The sequence below is a fragment of the Anopheles ziemanni genome, chromosome 3, assembly GCF_943734765.1.
Source record: "Anopheles ziemanni chromosome 3, idAnoZiCoDA_A2_x.2, whole genome shotgun sequence".
NCBI classification, from domain to species: domain Eukaryota; kingdom Metazoa; phylum Arthropoda; class Insecta; order Diptera; family Culicidae; genus Anopheles; species Anopheles ziemanni.
In genome coordinates this window covers 64,783,895-64,809,422 of record NC_080706.1, presented here as the reverse complement: position 1 = coordinate 64,809,422, position 25,528 = coordinate 64,783,895, and the positions used below count along the sequence as shown (strand labels likewise).

Sequence of the window (25,528 nt, the reverse complement as noted above, 5' to 3'; positions counted from 1 at the left end):
CAATAAAAAATCACGATTCGAATGACAACGAAAGTCCTGCGGTGTGCTGAGAGCAAAATCAAGGGGAACAAGAAGCTTGAAGCGGCAGACAGTGGTGCTCCGGAGGACTATGAGCGATGGTACGAAAGTGACACTGACGCTAGCGTGTGTGCCATGCCAATGACGAAACCGCACGTTAACTCGGTTGAGGGGGGAAATGAATGGAAAGAAAATGCATTTTCATAGCCGGATAAAGAGGTTGAATGCGCGAGTCGTTATGAAATCGTTTTGTATGGTTACGCAAGGCATTTGCTGTGTTTTCAAGTGTACATTGATGACATATGAACAAAAGATTCTTTTCAAACAGATATTGGTTTGAGGGTCCGAATGTATAACGTGTAAGCTTTTTAATGTTGCCTCGTATATCATTCTACATAATTCAATTGGCAAATTATTAATTCACTTCAATTGAATTGAGGAAATTAAATAAGAAAAGCTGACCAACAAATTTTAATAAAGTCTTATGAAATCAGAAATTTTTCAATAAATTGACAACTATTTTTTAATTGAAATTTTCGATTTTTTTCTTACAGCGAGTATCTTTTTTGAAGCCAAGTTATTTTAAAAACATCTAAGTTGCATCCTTTCTTTCAAGAGCTACTTTTCTTTCGCCGATGTATAAAGATCTAGTTTTGAGTATTTTTTTAAAGTTTCTTTCTATCTTCGCGGTACGCATGCAACGTATGTAGTGATACCTTTTATCAACTATCTTGTGGAGGATAATTTATATCAATTTAAACTTTTTCCAATAGGACAAACCATTTTTATGAGTTTATTTTCAGTTTCATTGTCTTCTGATGACATTAACGTGCAATAATAGACCCGAATGTAGTTTATCATGTTTTAAGTATACTTAAATGTGCGCATATCTTCATTCTATAACTAATACTAACTTTAGCATGTGGGAGATCTTATTTAAGACAAAAATAAAAATTCCTAGATTTCGGTAACTGACAAAAACCAATCCTTATAATGGTGCATACCCATTAGAGAAGACGTTACAAAGTTGACCATTGGGTCGGAAACAGTTTTTCTACACTATACCGTCTACAGAAAAGTATGATGGAAGTGACGATCGCTGCCGGCATTGAATGCAATCGCAGAAACGTTATTCCCTCGAGAATAAGGTATCATTACAGTCGCAACTCGACGGCACTCGAGGGTTTCATCACCATTCACCACGAAAAAACAGAGAAACTTGACATTTACACCGAGAGGCCCTGCACTCCAACCACATTTATTGTACCATTTCGGTAAAATTTATCCATCCATCCTTCAGCACGGCGACGTTTTTCCAGCGCCGTATATTATTACTCAACGCTGGGGCTGAAAAGTATTCATTAGAAAAAAATAGAAATGAATGAAAACAGGAAAAAACACGCAGAGTGCCATTAACCACAAAGACCGAATGCTGAACTGCCATTGTGCCGTAATGATGTCGAGCTTTCCCACCCGAAGAATAGGGACCATTTGTAAACCTCGAGCATTCACCGGAATCGAAGCACGCACGCGTATGCGTTCTCCAAAACCCGATGTTTTTAATTAATTAATTATTCATACCCCACTTCAAATAAGCATTTGGTTGGCTTTTTCGGAGTGTTTTATCGCAAGGAAAATGTCAACCCGGAGCGAAAAAGGGTGAGTGGGTTTCCCCGAGCTCAAGCGCCCGCAACACTGACCGCTCCGGTTGCTGTTGGCCCCGGGAAAATGACGACCGGGAAAACTGTTCTCCATTCTAGTAATTAATTAATCGCAACCAGAAGCCGGCGCATGGCAATGCGGTAGGCGATGCGCGATAAAAGGTCCTTTTCTGGGCTGAACAGTGTTGTCGACTTTTGACGGCTGCGTTCATTCTGTTTCTTTTAGTTTCGCTTTCCCAAGCTGTTGGGCCAGTATTTTTTGTCAATAGTAGAACGGTAAAACATCATTATTTTCACTGATGATTGTTGCCTCTGTTTGGTTTTTAACGTGAGGCTCAAGGTTTTTTCGATGGCGCCTTTGATTTTTCTCCAAGCCATGACTTTCCATTAACGTCGTCGGGTACAAGATTGATGAAACGAGAGAAGAGTAGATGTGTCTTACGCAATATAACTGCTTTTTATTCATTAGGAAGCTTCTGCGTTTTATAATCTTGTTTTTAACTGATCTCAAAATATTGGTAAATAATTGAATAGGAATGGAAATTCAATGGAATGAAAGAAACAATTGAAAATAGTTTAAATGTGTCTCAGGCAACGAAAATGTATAATGTAATTAGAAAATGACATTATGTTTTCAAGTGGGTCTTAGATAAAGTCCGATGGTATTGAATGAAAATGGAGAGCAGAATAGAAACATTTTCAAACTGTTTCGTTTGGGTAAGTCTTAAAATTAAGATTTTAATAAGTGAAACTGCAACTTTAAGCTGACCAATGTGTTGGTCAGCAAAATAAGGCAAATAAGGCAAATGCTTACAGCATTATAAGTTATTGCTGCAAATAATTGCCTAGCCAATACACTCTATCCATCGTTGGTTATGATCAGTTTGGTTTGATTAACAAAACCTTCAGAAAGGTTTAATAGATGTTCGAAAAGACTTACTTATTCGGAAGAAAAGGTCAGTCACAAAACGACGACCGCCATGTTGTTTCAATCAAGTGATTGAAGTCTCGCCGAAGCAGCCAAACCCCGTTGGAGCGTTGGATGGAAACAAGAAAAGTCAAATGAATTGAAACCAACGAGAAGTTTGGGCATGACTGAACGTGTAATCAAGCATTTTGCTTCCATTTGTTGTGAGGCAGCTGGAAGCGAACCACATTGCGTCGAACAACGACAAAAACAGGAAGCAAGACAATCTTCCTTTGAAGAAGAAAAAACAACTATTTTGGAGCAGAAACAAACAGGTTTCAATGAGAAGTAAGAATACAACTTGCTGGCAGCCATCTTGCGGTTTAACACTCGATACTTGAACTGTCATTTTCAATAGCCGACCCTTCCCATCAGGTGATAGGTTTCAATTCTTTACGATTCATGGCAAATTATTCAGGCTCTTCCTGTATGATTTAAAACGCATCTGTCCTTTTCAATATATTCATAACAAAACTTTCTTTTACTAAAAAACAGCAAACTAAATGCATCTTTTTTTCTGGCATGCCTTCCAAAGAACGCTCCATTTTGCCGGCTCATCAGCATCATGCTCAAACAACTCGTTTTTTGACCACCTCATCCTGCTCACCATATGTTTGGCCCCGGGCTGTCTCGACTCTAAACGTGCCGCTGACTACTGTTTTTTGTTCACCCCGCGTCCGATGGGGTATCATTCTCAAGCACGGAAAATCAAATCGATAAAAGCCAATTTATCGATAGTATCCCATCGACCAGCTACCGAACAGAAGTTCCGCAATGCCCATTTTCCTTCCATTGTTTGCAATGGTTTTGGGATTTTTGTATGTGTCTGTTTTCATCTTCCCTTATAGCTACTAGACTCTTCTTCCCAACACTGTTGTCTCTCGCTTCGCCCCCGCCCTTCCTTGTCCCATCACTAGGCTTCCATTCTTATGCCGTGCCTATCCTATTTCTTCTCCATTTTGCGCAACAATTGAACCAAACAAGTGCAGTCTCATTCCGCGCCGGGCTCCAGATAAGGGGCCCGATATCGAAACAATGGAAACTCAATTAAAACTATTTCCCACCTACGGCGGCGCACAATAAGGTTTCCCGAAGGGCAATCGGCTTCCGTTGGAAACGAAACAACGCGAATGGCGCGTTCCTTTTCTTTCTAACCGAAAGGAAACCAGGCGGCAGGTAGGAGGCAAGAACACTTGCTTCCCACCGAGCAACATATAGCAATAGATTAAAGAAGATGGTAGCTTAACCAACTTTGAATAGAAAAATAGGTAGATGGCTTCTGTAGAATGAAGTTATTTTTGGTATTCTTTGAGTTACAAAATATTTGTATTACGAAATCGTGCAATTCAACTATAGAATATTAAAATAATAAAACATTTTTAACCCACGAAGCAAACCAGGCTTCAGCTTCAGCTCCCCGTTTGTGATCTAGAGCTTCCATTTCCTTCCGTTTCTCTTCACCTTTGTCCTGTTTCTCCGACTTCAAACAAACTGTCGAAAACCGAAACCTGCATGTGGCTCCTGCAAATCATTTGTCCGATTGTTGGTGCCCCCACGCGAAGGGTCTCGGTTTTCTTCGTTTTGAATGCCGTTGGAATGGAAATGGAAAAGATCATCACTAGTCAGTGCTGGGAAACACCGTATGCTTCTTCTGCATACGGTAGCCGCTCATTCGCCGCACCGTTGGGTTCGGGTTTTTTTTTCTATTTACGTATAATGTTATTTTACGTAACCTTTCTACCTTTCTTGATTGGACGCATTGGCGAGTGGACTTTCGCAAGGTCATCGTATTTGTTGCGCACCAGATGGGACGCCCGATCAAACGGCAACGGCAGCCCTCAGAAGCCGATCATGATTTCAACACTGCGAAAACATTCGAATAATTTTCATGAGCAACTTTAGAAATAAAATACATTTATTAAAATTTCTTATTCCTTCTTTTAGTGTACTTTTTAAAATAACACATGGAGTATAATGGTTCATTAACTTATCATACGATATTTTTTCCAAGACAACACGTTCTGAAAATGAATCATCAGAAATATGAAGTTTCATAATCACTCGCCTTTTCAGTTCCAGTTGGTGATCGTCAATTTTCAATTCTCCTGTTTTGTAGGTTCAAAACTAAATTATTCACAAAAAAGGTCGAATGATTGCCACTGTCTGAATCCTTCTGAGAAAATAGAATCCCACCGGGAAACACCTGTGAAAATAAAAGGCACCAACTTGTTTGTCTTTCTACCTGAAATGATCGAAATCTTCAGTCATAGGAGCAAAAATACGACACGAAACCGACGGCGACAGGCTGTCTGGGAAAACCGAATTCTTCCGGGCGAAAGCCATCGAACGTACGTTGGATTTGGCGTGAAATGAATGATCCGTATCCTCATTTGCATGATCGGCTTTCGGGAAGGATCTGACGATCTTGCGATGGCGTGTGAGCAAGGCATCACCTTTTGCAAGATATTACTACATGCGCACCGACTGCAAGTCCTTTATGTTTTCCTAAGCCTTCCCTCCGATCTGGTTGAAGAAAGCAGCAGAGAGGACGGCTTACCACGCGATTAATGGATAGACGACAAAGCCAGCGAACAACGGACACCATCTGGAATGACCCGCCTTTACCTACACCGCAGCGAGACACGATAACCGGACACACAACATCATGGAAGGAAAGCAAAATAGTTCGGTAATGAGTTAAAGCTCTTGAAAAACTGACGAGAACGCATCATAAACCGACCAACCGACCGCACTTCAGCCCGATCCGTTGCTCGTTCCAGCTGGTCCATCTGGTCGTAAGTCGAACAGAGAAGGTTTGAAGGACAGATTGGCAAGCGGCGTACTGCCCCGACCGGGCACCGGCTAATCCCCCAAACTAAAGGATTACAAGTGATAAATAATGAAGCCAAAATAAAAACCCACAAAGCAATGGAAAAATCAGCGCAAAATGGTGACAAGCGGTAAGAAGGGAGACCGGGCGATGGGAAAGAAATTGACAATGGCAAAAGGATTAGAAGCGGCTTCGAGTGTGCGCACACACACAGATACAGACAGAGGCAACAAGAGAGACAGGACAATAGTATTCATAGTGAAAGGAAAAAAGCTCTCTGTGTGAGGAAACTACAAAAGAGTTTCATGAAATAAAGAGAAAACGAATGGACCTATTGTAGCGTGCGTTCCACGAACAACTAGGAAACGAATAAAAAACGAAAAATGAAGCATTCCACAAAATAAATAATCATCGAACGGTGGAGCTAAGTGAACGTGCAATCAACAACTAAACAATCAAGTTAAAGTGAGAGCAAAGCACACATGACCACATTCAAAACCCTTCCCATTTTGAGGCGATGATCCGATTGCGAAACGAATGGAAACTGAGAGCAACTTTAGGTTTTCTCGTGTACCCGAGGGGCAATATCGTAACCTCCAACAACGGCACATAATTAAAAACAAATAAATCTTAAACACCCAATGGCAGTAGTCTCCCACTTCCAGGGTCTTTGGTGGAGGTATAGGAAACCCATGTTCCCACAACATGCCGGCAAGGGTGCAGCAAATGGTTCAACATTCAGCAGAAATAGTGGACTTTTTGGTAGAAAATGAAAAGTTTTCCGATGGAAAGGATAGAAACCGAGGGCCGGCTTGTGATTAGCCGCTTGTAATCGCAGCTAAGCTTCGTCTGTCGCTTGTGTTGATGACTTTAGTTTTTGCTGCGTTGGTGACATGGCAGGGTTTTTTTGCGGTGCTTTTGGAATATAAGAGGTAGAAGAATATAATAAGCTTTTGCAGCAATTGTGCAGCCCTTGTCACATATAATACGAATGGTTTTTGGTGCGAGATTGATATTGAAAGCGAAATAGAAATAGCTAACTATTCCATCGGCGAGTAGACGAGAAGACAGTTTGCTCATACAATACACCTGTTGCATTTATTTGGGGCAGCTATTGATGTATAACGGGTATGATACTGTTTTATGCTTTAAATAAAGCAAGATGTGAAAGTAGCTTTAACTAAATTTGGCTTTAAACAAGATCTGTTAAGTATCCAGCACAAACAATTATTCGTTTTGTTGATTAGTTTGGATCGAATTAGTTCGAATTTAATTGAATGCAGAATTTAAATGATGTGAGCTGCGAGCTATTTGCGTGACACATCATTCGTGCTACCCGTGATTTATCATACTTAAGATCTAGGAGCAATTAGAAAACATTATTCTGCCAAATCAACATTATCTCTTTTCATATTTTTCACTACTTTTTATTCACTACATCTTATTACAATCAAAATAAAGTTTTCAGATTTCTTGGCCGAACTTACACATACCATCATAGATTGTATTCAAGTTTGATAATTTGACTACAATACATATATTTTCTTTGAATGCTTCTTCCAATTTTGGAACGAGGTTTTTTAAAGTTACAATAAAATTAACCAATTAATATTTACATAAATTTAAAGCTGATTTTGCTACATCTTTTGACATGTACAACAAAGATAATAATTATTTGAATCAACCTTTGTTTCATTCAAGTTCAACTTAACTTTACTTTGTTACAAGTTTAGTAATTTAAAATATTTTATTTTGCATATTTTAGTTTTATTTAAAAATTTTAATAAAAAAAAATTTAATAAGTAAATAAGTTTGAATAGTTTATTTTTGAAAAAAACCCTTGCTGTCAAATTAACATTACTCATGGTAACGAAAAACTGCAAATATCAAAACTAAATTAAACTGTTCAAGATTAATTAAATGTTCAAGATTTTAACTGAAAAATGTTTTGGGAAACATAAGGAAACTTGCATTTTTTTGCACTATTTCGTTCGTAGTGTCGTTTGATAAACGATTTTGAGGGTTTGTTTAGAGAGGAAGATGCAAGTAGAACATTGGAATGAAAAACTTGACGTCATCAGTTGAATGTACCCGACCAAAGACAGTGACTTTTTAGAATTTGTTTAGAAGAAACGGCACGATGTTTCATTTAGCCGTTAAATTGGTAATTGGTAATATTAAATTTATTCGGCTATGTCTTCAAATGGCTCGTAATTTCAGTGATGTCAAAGAAATCATTTAAAAATCTTTTATTCAACTCATAACACACTAGCGTGGAGTAAAAAATAAGAAGTTAAACCATTAATCAAGCAAACAGCGCACATCATCATACGTAAGCTTTGATTAACGACGGACTTTTTAAACTTTCACAAAAAAACCCATGGAAAACGCTCGAGTTGAAGCGCAAACAAATCTGATTGACTATTGACTGTGGTTGCATTTTGCATTCTTTCCCATTTCAACGCATCGCATGACACGCATCTTGATCCCCTTGAATCAGGTGCCCTTCGGCGATCACAATGACAACACGCAACCTGAAAGCGATCAATAAAACCTACTCAAATTCATCAAAACGGTACCGGCGAAATGCGGTTCCTTGGAACATGGTTTTCCTTTGTTTTCCTTTTCGAAAACATCGTCATCGGATGGTAAAAGCAAAGGAATCTTCCTGCCAGGCCACGCGGTTCACGCACGGAATGGTTTTTCGCTTTATTTCATTCGCTTTTTTATTAAAATCACATACAATCGCATTCACGCCCGAAGCCAATCGAAGCCGATGGCGGTGAAAGAACGGCACAAAATGGTAACAATAAAACAGGGCCGGTAAGGTTTTCTTTCTTGGCTCGGGCCGGGCAACCAGAGGCTAATAATGAACGCCACCGAGTGGACGCATTGACGCATTGCGCGGGGCCGCATGGTAAAAGGAATCCTAGGCGGTTTTGAATGGTGCCGCCCGCGCAACGATTCGTTCCGCAACACGGACCGTGAATGCGGCATCAAACGAAAGCGGCCCGTGAATGAGCTTAGATTGAGGCGTTGTTCCTTTTCAGCCCATTTAGATACATTTCTTTTTCAAATATTCAAACTTGGCTGAGAAGTGAGAACACCAAACGGGAAATGAGATCATTCTGAACGTGATATTCCAGTGCGGAAAAGCCTTAGCAAGTGATAAAACCTGAACAGGAAATGACAAAGTGTCCTTTAAATAAACAACAACAGCAGGGCTTTATCACAAGTTTAGAAACAGCTTTCCCGGAAGGACTCAGTATGTCTCCACATCTATATGAATATTCTTAAATAAAATTAATTCATTTAGCACAGATTATCTATCCTTCATGCAAAATTGTACACCATTTCAAACAAGCTACAATAGGCGGCGATCTTAAAATAAATTAAATCAAAAAGTATACATGAACTACACGAGCAGTTCGAAAATTAGAAAATAATTTTATCGCAACATCTGAACTTAACTAATACAAATTATATTTCACAAACGGGATTCATCAAGTTTAGCCACGAGTATATAAAAAATTAATGTTGTGATAGAAATGATTCCTGATTCTAATTTTGTACACAATATTATTCATTCAGTTTAAGTAAAAGAGACTTACACGATACGATTAAGTTGAATATTCGTTAAATAAAGCCAAATTTGCAATCAATATATGGTAGAAGTACAAAAATATGCAAAAACTCTCCGAAGCAAACAACAAACATCTAATAAGAAAAATTAATTTAAACAGAAAGCAATCAAGCAAAACAAGAATGGGGTACAAATAGGTAAAGTCCCTCGAAAAAAAAGATCGCTAAAGTATTGCAACTTTTCCACAAGAAAAATTCGACAAGACATTTCTAGTCTTGTGCTCCGCGGTAAAGGCGGAACGTCTGAAAAGAGCATCTCTTCGTGTTGCCTCCTTTTTGTCACTTTGTGTTGTAACTATAATCTTCATCTTGATACGATTGTCATTTTCGTTCAATTTAGTTTGCAGTAATGCAGAAAAAAGAGAGCCGCACGCACGAAAAGCCCGGAGGGACGCAATCGGGTACGAGACGGTCGATTGCAATTTTTGTATTCTTTTGTTGCGCCGAGGCAGCAGCCCAGACTTTGGTAGGAATTTCTCGTTTTCTCTACACGGCCGGTATCGTTGCGGAAATTGATAAATAAAAAAAATGCTGTGCGAGCGTTTTGGTGACATGGGCTGCTTGGGCGTGTTACACTTTCTTCGGTATCTGTAGCAAAAAGGTGGGTATGTCGGGCATTGTCAAGTTTGTCGAGCGGATCGAGGAGACGAGAGGAATAAATTGCAAATCGGCGCATCTAGAAAAAGGGGTGACCTTGGGAATGCACGAGGATGCGAGTGGGAAAACTGTGCATTTTAATTATGAAAGAAAAAGTATTTTACAACTGACTTTCGCCAATGCGTGAGAACTTACTTACGTTACTCTTTATGGGTGAATGTATGAGGGATTCTTTTCAGCGAAATTAAAGGCAGATTGAAAAAATCAAACGAACCTTCGATAGATATTCATTTAAAAAGTTAAAAGATTAAAAAATGGATATGTACCTTTAATGTAAAAAAATTAGTGTAAAAGTTGTTGAAAGCGAACACACAATCGAAAAATTTGAACATAAAAACTTAATCTAGCTTAAATGAACGTTTTTTTATAGATTCTATTTTTCCTTGGAACTGTGCAATGATCTGTGTTTACACAGAGTCCTGCATCGAAACAACCAATCACGAAAACAACGACCATCTTGGAAGCACCGTTCCATAATGCAAACATAAACTGCTTGGAAACATGCTTGAGATTTAAAGATTAGATATTCCTTCCCGCCAGTCAGTACTGCAGGACAATTGCTGGTTTGCCGAGGAAAATGGAAAATCGATTGTCCAGACCGTGACTGATTGACACGGTTGGGGACCGGATCGATTGCGTTCGTGACAGGACAGAATGCTGAAAGCAATCGCTAAACAATCGAAACAAAGCGAGGAAAAAACAGAACGTTCAAGATAATCAAGGAAGAGCCTCGATACGCAAAAGCATCCTGGAAGCAAACGGATGGATCGTATTGAACGGTTAATTCCCATATTGAAGTGTGCAGCCGTGAGTCCTGGGCTTCGGCGGCTGGATGACAATAACAGCAATAACAACGGCGACAATAAATGCGACATAAAGGACGTCAAACAAGGAATTGGAAAGGAAAAAACCAGAATAGGACCATCCCGATCAGCCGAGATCCGATTGTTCGGAATCGGAAAGACAATTTCATACTTCATCAATATTCTATAATTTTCCCCTCGTCTCGCCGGATGGTCATCGAAAGGACATTTGCGTTTTCTTATTTCCTTTCACCTCGGAACGCAGCTTTCACCAGATCGCCGCTTGAGTGGCTCGCAAAGAAAGGAACAACCGTTCTAATCCTCCCTCTGTCAGATTTGTGCCGGACAGTTTTTTTTTCGTTGCTGGCTTTGCTGTGACCTTCAAGTTGACAACTACAATGATAAGCTGGTGGTTGCGAAAAGCGCTATTCATGGTTCGAAAAACGCCGAAAGCGGTATTCCTTGCAAGCAGTTGAGCCGAAGAGGATATCTTTGGGCAGGCGGTGCGAGATTAGAAGATCTTCTAATAAGACGGTATGGCCAATATTCTTTTAAAAACAGAGGAAAGAAAAAATATCCCAAAGTACTGATCTATCCTGTGAAACAAACATGTCGCTCAAATTACACCAACGGCAGCTTACCCGGTAAGACGAGGCGAGAGTTTTCATTCGAGCTCGGCTTTTTGCGTTGCCATTTCCAGGTGACTCTGAAGCGAAATTTGAAACACTTGGTGCAAATGGGAAATCTTATCGAACATCTAAAGCCCGATACGAAAGTGTGTTTTTATTTGCTGTAGGATACTATTTCCTTTTGTTAACGGAGGGAAATAAAATGCAACTGTTCCGGATGTAACACAAGCAGCGACTTGACACCTCATGCATTGTTCGGTTTTGGTTCTTTTCTCCAGTCAGCGCAACATGACTGAGTTCTTTTGTAATTCTTTCTTGGGTGTCAAGTAGAGGATCTTCAGGTTTTTGTACGTTCAAACTTATTTTAAAAAATAGCTTGTGTTTTTGTGTCATGAAAATAACACAAAAGGTTGAAACAATGGTTATGTAGTGAAAAAACCTCTCCTAACAAATTTAAAATATCATTTATGTTATTGTTAACTGTTAGTACACAAGAGATGTATTAATTTCTATAGGAATCTGCACCATTTTTTCTTCAATTATGAACGATATAAACAGAATAAGGTAAAAAAAAAAAACAATTTAATATTCAATTAACGAATTAAAACCCAATGCTAAACATTTACGTATAGTTTACATTTTTCAGTTTACAGTAAGACAGAAGAATGCAAACTTTATTCATAAATACTTGACGTAACTAGGTTCAGTGGTTTTAAAACATGCCAAATGGTGCGGAAAATTCGGGATACTGTACTTGCTTCAATTATTCACGCATGCCAATCACCTAAAACGATCGCTTCACCATATAGCAGGCATACGCAAAACTTACGAAGCTAAAAAACACACTTTGATTTGCATGGAAAATAACTTTACAATTGAGATGTAACATGATCTAAAGGCATGGGGTGACCCACCATGCACCCTCCCATTCCCGAAATTTCTCTGTTTTGCATGATTTTTTTCCCCTTACCTTACAAAACAGAATTACCTTACAAAAACATGTAGCAAACCTTCGGTAGGATGCTTTCACTGCAAAAACTCGATTAATTAACAAAAGTAGTGCAAAAGCATGCATTATAATAGCCATACAAGCGTATCCATGTACCAAAACGGACCCTGTAGCATAGCTCGTATGAATATTTTAGCCCAAACAAACTGTGCTTCCCTAGTTTGGACCTTTTTTCACTCATTTTTTCTCTCCCCATTGGACGAACCTTTCAATCGATTCGAACGACGTTATGAACCCCGGCCGGCATATGCAAATCGAATCAGTTAATTTCATTTGCGTATCAATTCGGCAGCGTCGATACGGTTTGAACGACTTCCCGAGCACATGCTTCCGCTCTTGTTCGGCCAGTTGATTTTTTTGTGCGCCATTAAAACCTGCTCAGAAACGGCATGTCGATTGGTGAGGAATACGTCGGAAACCGGTGGTGTAGAAGCGATGTTTTATTGCTCTAGTTTTGTACTTCCATTTCTGTCTGGTGCATGTTAATAAATTTTGATCCATGATCCCGTGCCATAGACTGGGGTTAGTGCGAAAGACCATGTGCCATAAATGTCGTTCTTTTGCGCGCGACGATAGATAGGTTCTCATTGAAATTACACGCCGATTTACAAGGCACGGGATCATCAATGGAACTCCCAGAAGCAACGGCTGCAAAGATCTTGGAACGGTTAGTGGTGCTTTTACCTGTAACCGGTTCTTTTCAGATCGGGTAATAAAAGCATCGTACGGGCGATCATTTCCTGCATGCCTGGACCTACGAGGAAGCAGATTAAGGAATCGATTTCAATATCCATATCGTACTCTTCGTCACTCCCGTTGCGTTTTCTTCGTTGCAATATTTATGCTTGAAGATTTATGAACCTCGGTACTCTCACGCGAGGGAAAATAATGCTACCGAAGAAACCAGAGCGAAAGCATGATGGAAACGGTAGAACCAGTTTCTGGGTGGCAATAAACCAACCCGACTGTAGCCGCATGCCTATCAGCACTTGCAATGCAGCTGGCCAAAGCCATTCCCACGACAGCTTCTTCAGAATGTGCAGATTTCTACAGCTCAAGTGAAAAACGCCAAGGTCTTTTGATCCAATTTGAGCACTGGATCTTGTATCAGTTAATTCCCCGATTCTAGGCGGGCAATCGTGAGATCAAGCAAGGAACATTAAACGATTGTGGAACGAAGCGGTAAATGTTTACGGGCTTTAGCTTAAGGAACAGTTTCGTTGCGGTTTTATTCGTTCCTTACTGGAATAACCTGTACTGGAACCTATAAAAATGAACGGACCGAACTAGTTATTTTGAAAAAGCCATTGGCGGATCACTTGCAGAAGGGTTTATTATTCTACCGTTGCATATTTCTTTTAGAAGATGTTTTTATTGGTCCCTGAAATTCATAACTTCACTTACAACTGAACTAAGTGAAGTTCAGTTTTATTTTCCATAGACCGTTAGTTAGGTAGTACTCAACCAATAAGTAATTTACTTATATGTTTTATATGTTTTACCTAAAAATTCGATTTATTAATGTCGCGTGCGTATTGCATATGCCAAGAAAAAATGGTTGATTACGACGAATGAGTATGAAATATTAGAAAATTTCAGATAAAACATCTTGGTGTCAATAATCATAGGTTTGGGTGTCTCAAAGTAGAGTAGTTATCGAATTTGTATTAGGCAAGCAATAATATTTTTTTGATAACTGTTTCATTGTTTATGGAAACGTTAGGAAAATTTTAATAAATAGTCTATTGATAATTAAAACAATACAGTGCTTAGGAACATGCATTTTGGCAATAAATGGATGTCACTCAATGCTCTACTTATTTGATTTGTTTGCTTGTTTTTTACACAATCTTAAGGCATTAACATTTATAATGGTCTTTTTTTCTTATTTATATTATAATAGTAAAGCTTAGTTTTACTCTAGCTTAACCAATATAATTTCTTTCGGAAATTGTCGTAGCCGAGTTGTAACTGGGACCTGTTTCCTCAAAAGATATCTTTTGATGCTATGAATGGAATGCACCTAGATTCATAACTTTGCTCTAAGCTTACCTTCCCAGGATGAATGAATAAAATGAAAGGTTCTACGATGCAGTTTTATTCTTTTTTTTTGTACTACCATTCCAACACCTTCTTAAACTTATTCCGGTCTAGGACCTGTTCGGCCCAGCATGCTTCTTCTTTTCTATTTATTCAATGAAATTTCATTCAACAAAAGGACACCGCACCGGGGTTTGAAAAATAAACTATCATCTCGAATGATATATGACGTTGGTTTGCTTTTTAAAAGTATTCTTCTGCAGCCCGAGAACACCCGAAACAACGGCACGGGCATAAGTTGGAACCTTTTAGGAGACAGAAAAAAGCGCTTCCTGTCGCGTTGGCGTTGCCAGGAATTCCTCACCCGCCTCCATTAGAAATGGTGTGAAATTTATCAATGAATGCGCTATCCGCTGGTCAGTTGAATGGAGAGAAAACAAAACTTCGACAAAAAAAAACGAAACCCCTCTACCATGTGCGTGTTTGAAAGGAAAGAAATGGATGCTGAGTAAAGTATAAAAAAGGTCCCACTGTACAAGGAAACGAGAAAAGGCAGGGAGAAATGGTTCAAGTGGCTCGGGGGAAATTTGGCTGCGGCGTAAAATCGGTTCCGTGGTGCGCAAAATGACACAGCCAAAATTTCGGGAATAAATGGAATGCGCTCCATTCACCAGCAAAGCAAGCCCCCGTTCTTCGACCCGTTGAGGGATGCGAATGAAGGCAAACGAGGCAGATCGCCGGGAAACAGGGAAAAAAGGGAAACCTTTCGGTCAATTTCTCACTAATGGACGTATCATCCGGTCCATACCTGGCGGACGGAATCGATTCCTCACCACGCGAAGAATCCTTGCCAGGTCGGATAAGATGTGTAGAGAAGGCGGATAGAATGCGGACCTCTCTAATTTGCATCGAGAAAAGCAAGACCAAGTTGCCAAGAGCGTGTCCCGAGGGTTCTTCAGGTTCTTCATCCTACACTCTATAATTTTTCAGCTGTTTTTCCCTTTCATCGGAGTTAAACGAAAAAGTGCTACGTAATCACTTGAGCGCGGTTGTGAATGAGATTCGCATTGATACACGAATCTGTGCATTTATTGTGAATCACGTTAGCATCAGAACTTATCCTCTTATCTGCATCGATTGTGTGGCGGGAAAATAAAAAAAAGGTGCTCGAAAAGTACGACTAAATGTGAACCGCTGAATGGACGGGAGACTACTTGGACGGACAATCAAAGAAAAAAGGAAGGAGTCGGCCCTCCAAAACATACCGGACGGAAACGGAATAGTGATTTTCTTTTCTTTCATCACACCTCTCATGTGAAGAACCCATAGGAAAATCTCTCGACGGTATAGTTCGACTTTGTTCAATGCACCTCTGCAAAAATGATAAAATGGATCTGGTGCGTACGTAAAAAAGCATCGTTCACTCACACTCGTCGCATTATCTTCCAATGGAAAATGTCACTATACACACTGACCAAACATAATCAAAAAATGTTTACTTCGGACTTCGGAAAAAAAGAAACCTCACCAAAATCGGAGAAAGCCGCTCGATGGCAAGATCTAAGAATAGAAAACATATTAGCGTGAAGTATGGATTAGCTGTTGTATGTGTACGCCTCTTGAAGACTTGTCCACTTAACCTACGAACTATATAAAAAAAAGTCCTTGTATAAGAGAGTGGAGACGTCTTCTAGAGCTGTGGAGCCAACGGAACGATTGGATTTCCATCCCGGGACACGACTTCCCTCTGGTCAGCAAACGAATCCAGTAGCATCTTCCTTTTCTTTCCAAGCAGATGCCAATTTTCCCCCACACAAACGGCTAAACGGCTTTTACCGGACGTTCTCCTCGTACGTCCTTTCACCGTAATTTCTGATGCATGAAATGGTCAACCGTCTTTTATCCTGCCCCGATGATACGCTGGTAATCCAGCCATTCTTTCCCCAAACCCGTTCTTAAATGTTTCCTTTTGAGAGTCGTATCGTTTTTTTTTTTGTTGGGGAAAATCTCGTCCTTTTGTGGTTGATGAAGTTAATGCAGTTTGATTATCACCAGTGGTTTCAGTAATAGCTTATGGAGTGATGCTAATCGAGCGCTAATAGATTTTTTTCAAGAAAATCGAAAGTGTTGATGCATCCTATAAAATAATTATTGGCGGAACTGTTATTGCTTGTTGTATGAATTTCATCCGTTTTATAAAATTTGATGTATTTTCAATGCAGTTTGGCTAAGATTTTCGTTAAATTAACAAACGTTAACTAAAATGGCATATTTTAAATTTAGGGAAATCGTAAGTATCAATTGAAGCTTAATATAAAAATTCAACAATTTGTGTTGTTGAGTTAAAAAGTCTGAACAATTCAAAACAGATATGATGTAAGAAATCCTTAAAGTACCATTTATTTCTAACAATTGAACCCATATCTCAGCAAACCATCCATGAATATGTTAACGTTAATCTTAAGACGGAATTTTATAATTATTGCTTGTAAGCCTGTGGAAAATCCTTCTAACGGTCATGTTAACAGTTTTTCCTTGACGACATTGCATTAAAAAAATAATCAACTGATCTGCATTTTTGGATCGTTCCAGTTTGTTGTAGAAAAATGATGCAATTGTAGCGAAATTAAGCATGGTTTGTCACCTTGACATGATCCTCATTTGAAAGTCGTTTACTTTTCCATCACCCGTCATTTCGCTGCCAGATCTTATTAATCCCATTCCAATGGAAACATTTGGCCCAGATTTCGAACAGAATAGTACTATCGGTTCTGGCTTCGGTTGCAAGCCATTTGTCAATCACAATCGTACGCAAATTAATTTCTAACGGCTGCTCTCCGAAAGGGCTGGCCTAATCAGGCGCTGCAGAAACTGTATCTTTACAAAGGCGTACAAAGAAAAACCCGGTAAAATCCGTTAAACCGCGCGACCGACGTCCCAGATCAACCATCTCTTGGCCGGCTCGGGGAGGCAAAAGATGTTCGCCCAGCCCGACCGGGTAACGGGCGCATATGCTAATGCATTCGCGTACGGGACAACACTTGAGCGCCGGTCTGCGAAAATGGATTGGCCCCGTTTACAACTTAATAAATTTTAATCAAAATCATTTCTTCAACATCTTGGCAGCTTCCAAGCCTTCCGAGGGGTGTGCTGCGTCTGCTTTTGCTCGGAAGAATCCCCTCCCTTACTGTCAAGGCCGGCAACACCGAATCTGCGCGAATTGTTAAAAACAGTTTCCAAATATCAGCTTGAAAAGGCAAATACCCCTCTCGTAAGGCAAATTTTCTCTCGCCCAAAACCACCAGCAACCCTTTTGGACGCAGGAAAGTGCCCTGATTGAGGTGAAAATTCGTTGTAACCCAATTTTCTTCGTGCGGTGTTCTAGACGATTAACTGTTGGCGAAAGAAAAGAAAAGGGTTTCCATCCGTTGGAAGATGGGATGGGATTCACTGGGGAGAAAAAAAAACGGACACACAATGAAAATGGTTTGATTGTGCTTAGCCCAGCTCGCTCGGCTAACCTAGATTCGCGCGCAGATCATCCCAGATGCGATGCCATGCAAATTAAAGATTTATGGGAATTCGAAGTAAACTCCCATCGTCACGGGATAGAATGGCCGCCGCCGGAATGGAAATAAATCGGCGTGAAATATGTAGCGCGAACTTTAGCCAATTGTTATTGTAATTACAGTTGATTCGAATCCGTAGCGCCGTGGAAATCGATACTTTGCGCTGGCCGTTGCACAAAGAAAGAACACATTTTTCCCAGTGTAGATCCCAGATGGAAGATCCAAGGCTTGTACAGTCGTTAGAATATGTTTTAAAAGAAAAATCATACTAGGCCAAATATTTCGCATACTTAGATGTTTGCAGACTTACAAGTACGATATTCATACGTTTATTGAGATAAAAATATGTTTTTATAATGTTAACACGTATGAGAAATTTCGACTCGATGTTAAAAATTTGGGAACTGTTTGAATACTCCTCCATATTTACTCTTATAGTGTTTCAGTCTTGGTAATCAATAGTCTAGCTTAACTTCATCGGCGTAAAGAGATGTTTAACTATGTTTGAATTGATCTATTGCCTTCTTACTCTGAGTGGTTGGAAAAAATCAATAGGAAACACTGAAAATGGTAATAAGAAATAAGTTTCAAACATAAAAATGATATTCGATTTCGAACGCCAGCGATTCGTTTGAATGGCTTTTTAAAATATTCGTCAAAGTAACCGAATAATTAAAAATTCAGTGCCAGTTACAAGATAACAAATAATTTAATCTAGTAAACCATCTGTGGATGTTCACATCTACAACCTAATATTCACATTGAAAAATGCTTAACACAATTGTCTCATAGAATTGAATTGAAAAAATTGGGAAGAAATTGTGAGATGTAAAGATAAAAAAGTTCAATTCAAAAATATGTAGCAGGTGATAAATCGCACTCATTATACTAACTATCACGTACTTTGTATTTTTGTGAATAGGTAATACGATGCAAGTAACATTCTGGTTTGAAAACCTCTCGGCATTCTGTTTCAGGTCACTGTCTCAGTCAAGTATTGTTGCATAATTGTCACAATAATACCTCATCTTGCCTAAATACTCTGCTTTCAACTACCCTGTATTAACTGAAACGTAAAGTCATTCTGATCATCGTAGTATTATGCTTACATTAGGAAGGTGTCTCGATCGCTTTTTGCATACCTTGTGCACAGTTTCTTCCGTCGGACGTCCGGCTCTAAAGAGAAAAGCGAAAAAGTAATACTCCTGCTTGCGGTCAGCGCAAGTTCAACGCCACAAATCATAACATCGAACATAAATAAACCGAATTATGCTCACTTTGCAGTGTATGAAAAACAAATATTTTGCGCGCCTCGAACGGGTGGCCCACCCGATTCCCGCCCGCCCGGAAGGGCACAACACAGGACTCGCCTTCGTTACCGTTGAAGACCAAGCGGGGGTCAAATGTAAGAACCCTTACACACGGGCATCGCATCGATCGGGACCAGTTTGGCACGGCCGCACTCCGAGTGGTCGATAATCATGGAAAAATTGCCAACGGGTAAATAATTGGATCCAAACGAGGTGGAGGTAAGCCCGAAAGCGGTGCGGCACTAAGGGCGCATGTGGAGGGACGTTGCGCCTTATAGGAGTGCAATAAATTTCGCAACAATTCACGCATTCACAGTGCGATTCGCACCTCGCGCGTGGATTCATCTCGAGGAGAGTTGTTTCTGCCTTTTCGGAGTTGCCATGCATTGCTCGACGAGTGGTTGTGTCCTGAGCGGCGAGCCGCGATGAGTCCGGGGTGCATAAAGGCAGTTTATAATATTTTGTCACATGCGAATTGATAATGCAAATTTATTTGCGCAAATATTTCATGCTTTATACGGTTGGCAACTCGCTATGGTTCGAATGGCTCGACTGGTCCAGGCCACGTATTTGTTCGCTGGTACTAACCACTTACCTTTTAGCCAATGTCTCTGAACTATTTGAGTTTTATTTTCCTCTCTTTGAACTATATTCAATGACCAGATTTTTTCAAACTAATTATTTTAATAACCGAAAATTATTTTGCAATTTTTTCACAGTCCGCATGTTCTAGGGTTTTGGAAAACGGTAATAAACGGTAAAGCTAAAACCTTCGGAAATCGCGATTTAAAATAAGTGCTACATACATTTACCATTTTAACGACCCCAAAAACCCAAACCAGAAGAACACGCCTCTATGCGAAAGAAATGAATTGCATTCTCTATTTTATTCTTAAATGTTCGGCGGCCGCCGTTTCCGGGAGGCATGTTCCCAATCCCATTTATGACAGGCGTTTAAATTTGCCGACGCTATTATTGCCGATTTCGATCCATTTGATTTTATCGACAACTGCGGGCCCGCATCCCGTAATGTCGTAACGTTCCGCCGATACGCCTCTTCTTTCGCGAATTGGGTGTTAAAAGGGATCGACGGGTGAAAGTGAAAATGTCCTCCACGGAAGGGGTTACATTCATGACATATGCTAATTTTGCATACACGCATTTTCGCACACCAAACATACAAGCCTAACATTCGGATAGCACCCGTCCTTTCCGCAAGGCGTTCGACATGTTGCTAACCCCGTTAGAAATTGGGTCACAATCCCTGGCAATCCCTCTCCGCAAACGGGGTGGAAATGTGCAAAAGTTAGTTTACAATTTTTGGGCGTTTACCGATTTTATGGCTCACCAAATAAATTATCCATGATTCTGGCTGGGAAAATCAATTAAAAACTCGTTCAATCTGCACGGCATTTGGCAAGTAATGAAGCTATCATTCGATGGGCAGAACTTTACGGTGAAAAATGGTCATTTATCAGCTGGCTAACGATCATCCGTTGCAAAATGAAATTGTCAGTAGAAGCCTAAAAATAACATGAAACGACGCATTAAGGAAATTGGGTGTATTTATACTGACATTTAAAAACTGTATCAATCGGTTTAAATCTTTTAAATTTATCTAAAAATCGAAACGTGGAAAATTCTATCATAGAAGAGTAAAATAATTAGTTTTAATCGTCTTGTTTTACCATAAAGTATTCTTAGATATCTAAACTTCCTATAAAAGGCCAACAACAGTAAAATATTTTATCGCTTCAAACGTCTTGATCATTCGATCGTAAACTATTTTAACATTAAAAACCACCATTTACGAGCGCTTCATCCTGATTAGCTCGCGCTAGGAATTATTGCAGTTTCTAACAACTGAGTGGCATAATTCACGGTATAACCACCCGGTATCCCCATGCCTTCAACAATGCCCCTTATATACAGTCAATAGTTAATCCACAATGTTTGCTAACAGCATTATTAACAACCCCACGACGACGGCCCTTGGTTTTTTTTCTAATGCCAGCAAACGATCCAGCGAACTATGGCCTTCCTTTACGATGCTTCCATTGCTTTCGCTGCAAATCAGCGGCTCAACGTTAATACTTATTTATTGCGCTGCACTTCCGACGAGCAGCGGAACAATGGGTGTATATATTTTCGGAGCCTGCTTAGGCATTTGTGGGCACGCGTCAAGCGCTTCGGGGCCCTACAACCCGCGCGGAGGTACTATACTAGGTAACATATTTATCAACATGCTTTCTTTGGCATTTCGGGCCCAAGCCCGAGGCAACAGTTGCTGCATTCGAGACCGCTTCGAATGGAATGCTCACACATTTCGGGCTTATGGCATGGGTGAATAATTTCTCAATTAATTTGAATATCAAAGGATCAAACCTGGTGGCGGTGCACTGTACCGTGGCGAGTTGAAGCGTTACTTGAATATGTCGCTCCTTGTCGATAGCAACAAATTTTCTCAACTTTCCAAAGACCTTGAAGGCACGCAACGCTTGTAAGGGTTTGTTTTGCGGTTTTTTGCGCCCAAAGCAATGCCTCGCTTTGCCGAGGGTATGCCCATTGAGAAGTATCTCTTTGGTGGATGGCCGCAAAACCGACTGATCGATCATTCGTCATCAAAACCTACCGCGGCATCTCGATCCTTTACTCGCGGCAGTAAAGGTTTTTCTCCGGACCCAAGACTGTTCCCGGGGCCGAAAAGGTGCGAGCAGATGAAAAATTGCGTCATCATGCAGATCAAAAGGAGACGGAGGAGGAATGCAAGAGGATGCGTGAACCGAAGCATTTCAAACGGGCTCATTCGCGTACAAAACGTCTTAATTGTGCTCTCGATTCTTCGCGCCCATGCCACAGCTCGAAAAGCTAGCTGTTAACCACTATACTTGGACAGGAAGTTTTGAATTGGTCCAACAGGAGATTTTTGAGTCACTTTTAAGCACCTTCATCTTCTCGACGTACGAAAGTCGTAATGAAAACATCCCATGACGCACGGTGAAAAAGGGTTTGGGTTAAAAATGAGCTGTTGATTATTTTAAAATAATAGATTAAAAATTATTATACTAGCAAAATGATAAATTAAACAATAAATAGAATATAAATAAACAAAAAGATACAAATAATAAATAAAACAGAAGTAAATGTAATAAAGAAGAAAACTGACAAACTATTAATTTATTGTAGCATAGCTATATATTATTGTAGCATTTTGTATCAAACATTTTTTAGCTGCTCCTATCATTCGACCACTTTCGGACATTGTTAACCATTCAATTTATGTGTTTTTAGTTTATACCTATGATTTATACATAATAATGAACCAATTTCAAACAGTTCCTGGTTTATTTCTCTTCCCTTGCAGTCTACATATGCTTTTACTAATAACTGTGTGTCTTGCATAAATTATTTTAACGCCTCAGAAGTCAACCACAGTGCCTTGCGCTCATCTTGGTTCCTTCGAGTCAGCGCTTTGCGCCTCACACCGATGGCCACGCAATCTCCAACCGAAACGCAGATGGATTCCTACATATCATCAACAATTTATTTGTTTTATGATTTTTTCAACATGTCAAAGTACATTATACACCTATTGTTCGGAATATGAATTAGTGGAGTGATAAATCATATTTCCAACGTGCCCGACATCGCTCCGGCATTCGACTTTGTTTCCTTCGGACTTATTTCGGTCGGCTTTTCGGCTCCGCTTTGTTGGGAACCACTGCGCGGTTTCTTCGTATGCGTCGATGTTGTGCCGCCTGAGATGAAGTTTTTTTACCGAGCCATCCCCAAACGGGTTGGAACAAAACACCAATGTTTGACTGAATATGGAAATTGGACCGATCATGTGGGAGAAAAGACAGTTGATCGATAGCGTTGCTGTTGTTTTTTTGGTGTTGTCGACTTCTACGTCTTTTGCTGCTCCTTTTATGTTGTGTTTTATGTGGCGGCATATGGCCAAAAGCTTCATTTTGACAGTCGGCCAGATCGTGCGAAAGGCTCCTATACCAACGCCGGTAGAGAAGATTAGTGTTTTTTTACCTATTCTCTTCCTTATCCTTCAAAGCCTTCATGGAGGGCTCCTTGTTAGCTATTTTAGCGTTTAACCCATCCAACCCACCAGAACAAAAAGGTTGCGACGAACAAGCAAAAGTTTGATAGAGCGCCAGCTAGTGTTGTTTCTCTTTATGATGGTGGTGAACGAAAAGTTTTTCAAATAGCTACCTTTAGAGAAGAGCAACGTCGGAATGACTCACAGACAAGGGGAAAGCAACATTTTATTTAAAAAATTGTAGGATCCTCTTTCAAACTACTTCATAGACGAACCCACAAAATAAACCCTAATAAAAGTTTTATGTTCAAGATAGATTTGACGGAAACAACGGTTTTATCATCAAAGGGTGGAATCGATAAATAGTTTCTTTCGTTCGAAACATTGTATGACATTTTTCAGAATTCGGAATCAAACGGAATCCATTATTTTCAGGAATCCTTCACGATTTCGATTTTTATTCTCATTCTGTATGTTAAAATGCGAAAAATTGTTTGCAGATTTTGTAACTTATTATCTATTTCTTTTACGAAAGTTCCATTTAACAGTATTTATAAAATCTGTGTTTAATTTATCTATGTTTAATACGTTTTGAATTAAACAATATTTGGTTTATTTCACTCCATCTGAAATCACTCATAAGGAATATTTCCTTCCTCCCAGCCATGATTAAATTATGTGTTAGCAACAACAAGAACCAAAATACAACCAATGAAAATACCACCAACAACAAAAGCGATAAACTTCTGCCACTCCATGCATGAATCCGACCTTTGATGTCAGGAAAATCGCCAATTTAATGCACTTTCATCCCTCAAAATCCGGTACGCTTACACGAAGTTTTGTTCAGAACTCTTTGCAACTCCTTTCTCTTCACAACACACACACTAAAGAAAAACAGGAACACATTGACGTACTCTCGTTTATTCTTCGCATTTGACATTTCTCCTCAATGCTACTATCCCATTGTGACGATTGTTATCCGCAAGGAACACTCCCGCCGCCATGGTGAGTTTGTCCTCCGCTTGACATTTCACTCGTTTGCGAATGAATAGCTGTACTTTCCTCTATGCTTAAGGTAATTCCCGGTCGGTGTGATGGATTTTTGCAGAAAGCGCGCTTTGCCTGAAACTTGCCAACTGTCAGCGGGCCAGAGCCGGCCGGGAATGAATGGACTTTGCTGTTTGATAAGAAACACTGCGATGAAATAAATAAGAAAACCCCGAAACACATCCGAAAGAATGGAAGCCAGGTTGCGATACTGGAAGGAACAGGGCCGTTGGAAAAATGGAAAACTTTTTTCCACCGTCACGTGAGCCACCGAGTCCAGCCGAAAAAGGAATGTTTAGCGTAGGCCTTTTTATGGTGGTGAAGTTTCTACCAAACGCGCCTTGCGACAGCCAAGTCACAGCCAGGGATACTAAGGAAACCATTCTAGTCGCGTGTGGGAGCGCATTTTCTACCACCCTTGCTGAGGCGATCCACCCTCACCTGGCGTCTTTAGGGATGGTTTGAATGGAAAGCCGAGACCTCTCGCAGCCATCTAACAATGGCTTCAAAGATTTTGCCCATCGCTTGCCGTGCGGCGTTGCTCGAGCGCGAAATAATCCCTCCAGCCGGCATTTGACAGGAATCAATACACTCTTCGCGGGAAAAAAAGGAAAAAGGAAAGAAAATCAATAACAGCACCGACGTGCGCAGATATTTGATTATTATTTTTCGTTCCCAAACAACCGTCGCGCTCCAGCCGGAAGGAAAACGCAAATCCACGCAATCGGATTTGTTATCCGAAAACAAGCGAAGCGAGGCCTCGTTATGAAAGATGCTGTAAAACAAAATAGCGAAAAGCCCATCCCATCTTCGATACACCTTTCTTCCCTTTCATTCGATCATTTCAATTCGATCAATGAAAATTACGTAAATGAGTTCAACAGAAAGCAAACACACACCCAAACGAGTCCCGGACGGAGTCGGTCGATTTATAACGTATCGTTTTTGACAACTCATGGTACAATACACTTTTCCCCGCGGATGAACTTGGACGCTGCGGATGTCCAGCATTATCGGCGGACATGCCCGCATGAAAAGGTGTGAAACAATATGTGTCAGGCAGCATATTAGCTCGAGTAACAGATGCCAAACGAACGAGTGCATGGAATCCAATTGGAACATCGGGAGAATATCGTTAGTCACTGTGTCAAATCCTCCTAAAAGGAAGGAGTACAGTTTATTTCCTGAAATATACTCACAGTTTTCAGTCCTCCAAAACGTATCACAAATGCATATCATTGTTTACTAATTTTTGGCGTTTCCGCAATGATTTGTGTCACAGATTTAGCTCA

General features: G+C 40.1%; 1 protein-coding gene across 1 annotated transcript in view; it reads left to right on the top strand.

The window, feature by feature from the left end:
- The first annotated feature begins 3,818 nt into the window (after window positions 1-3,818).
- The window catches only part of LOC131287727 (glucose-6-phosphate 1-dehydrogenase), a 284,204-nt gene continuing 262,494 nt past the window's right edge, over window positions 3,819-25,528 (top strand). Inside the window, exon 1 of the mRNA XM_058316804.1 lies at window positions 3,819-3,822. The gene's annotated coding sequence lies outside the window, so the exon portion shown is untranslated. The remainder of the gene's footprint in view (window positions 3,823-25,528) is intronic.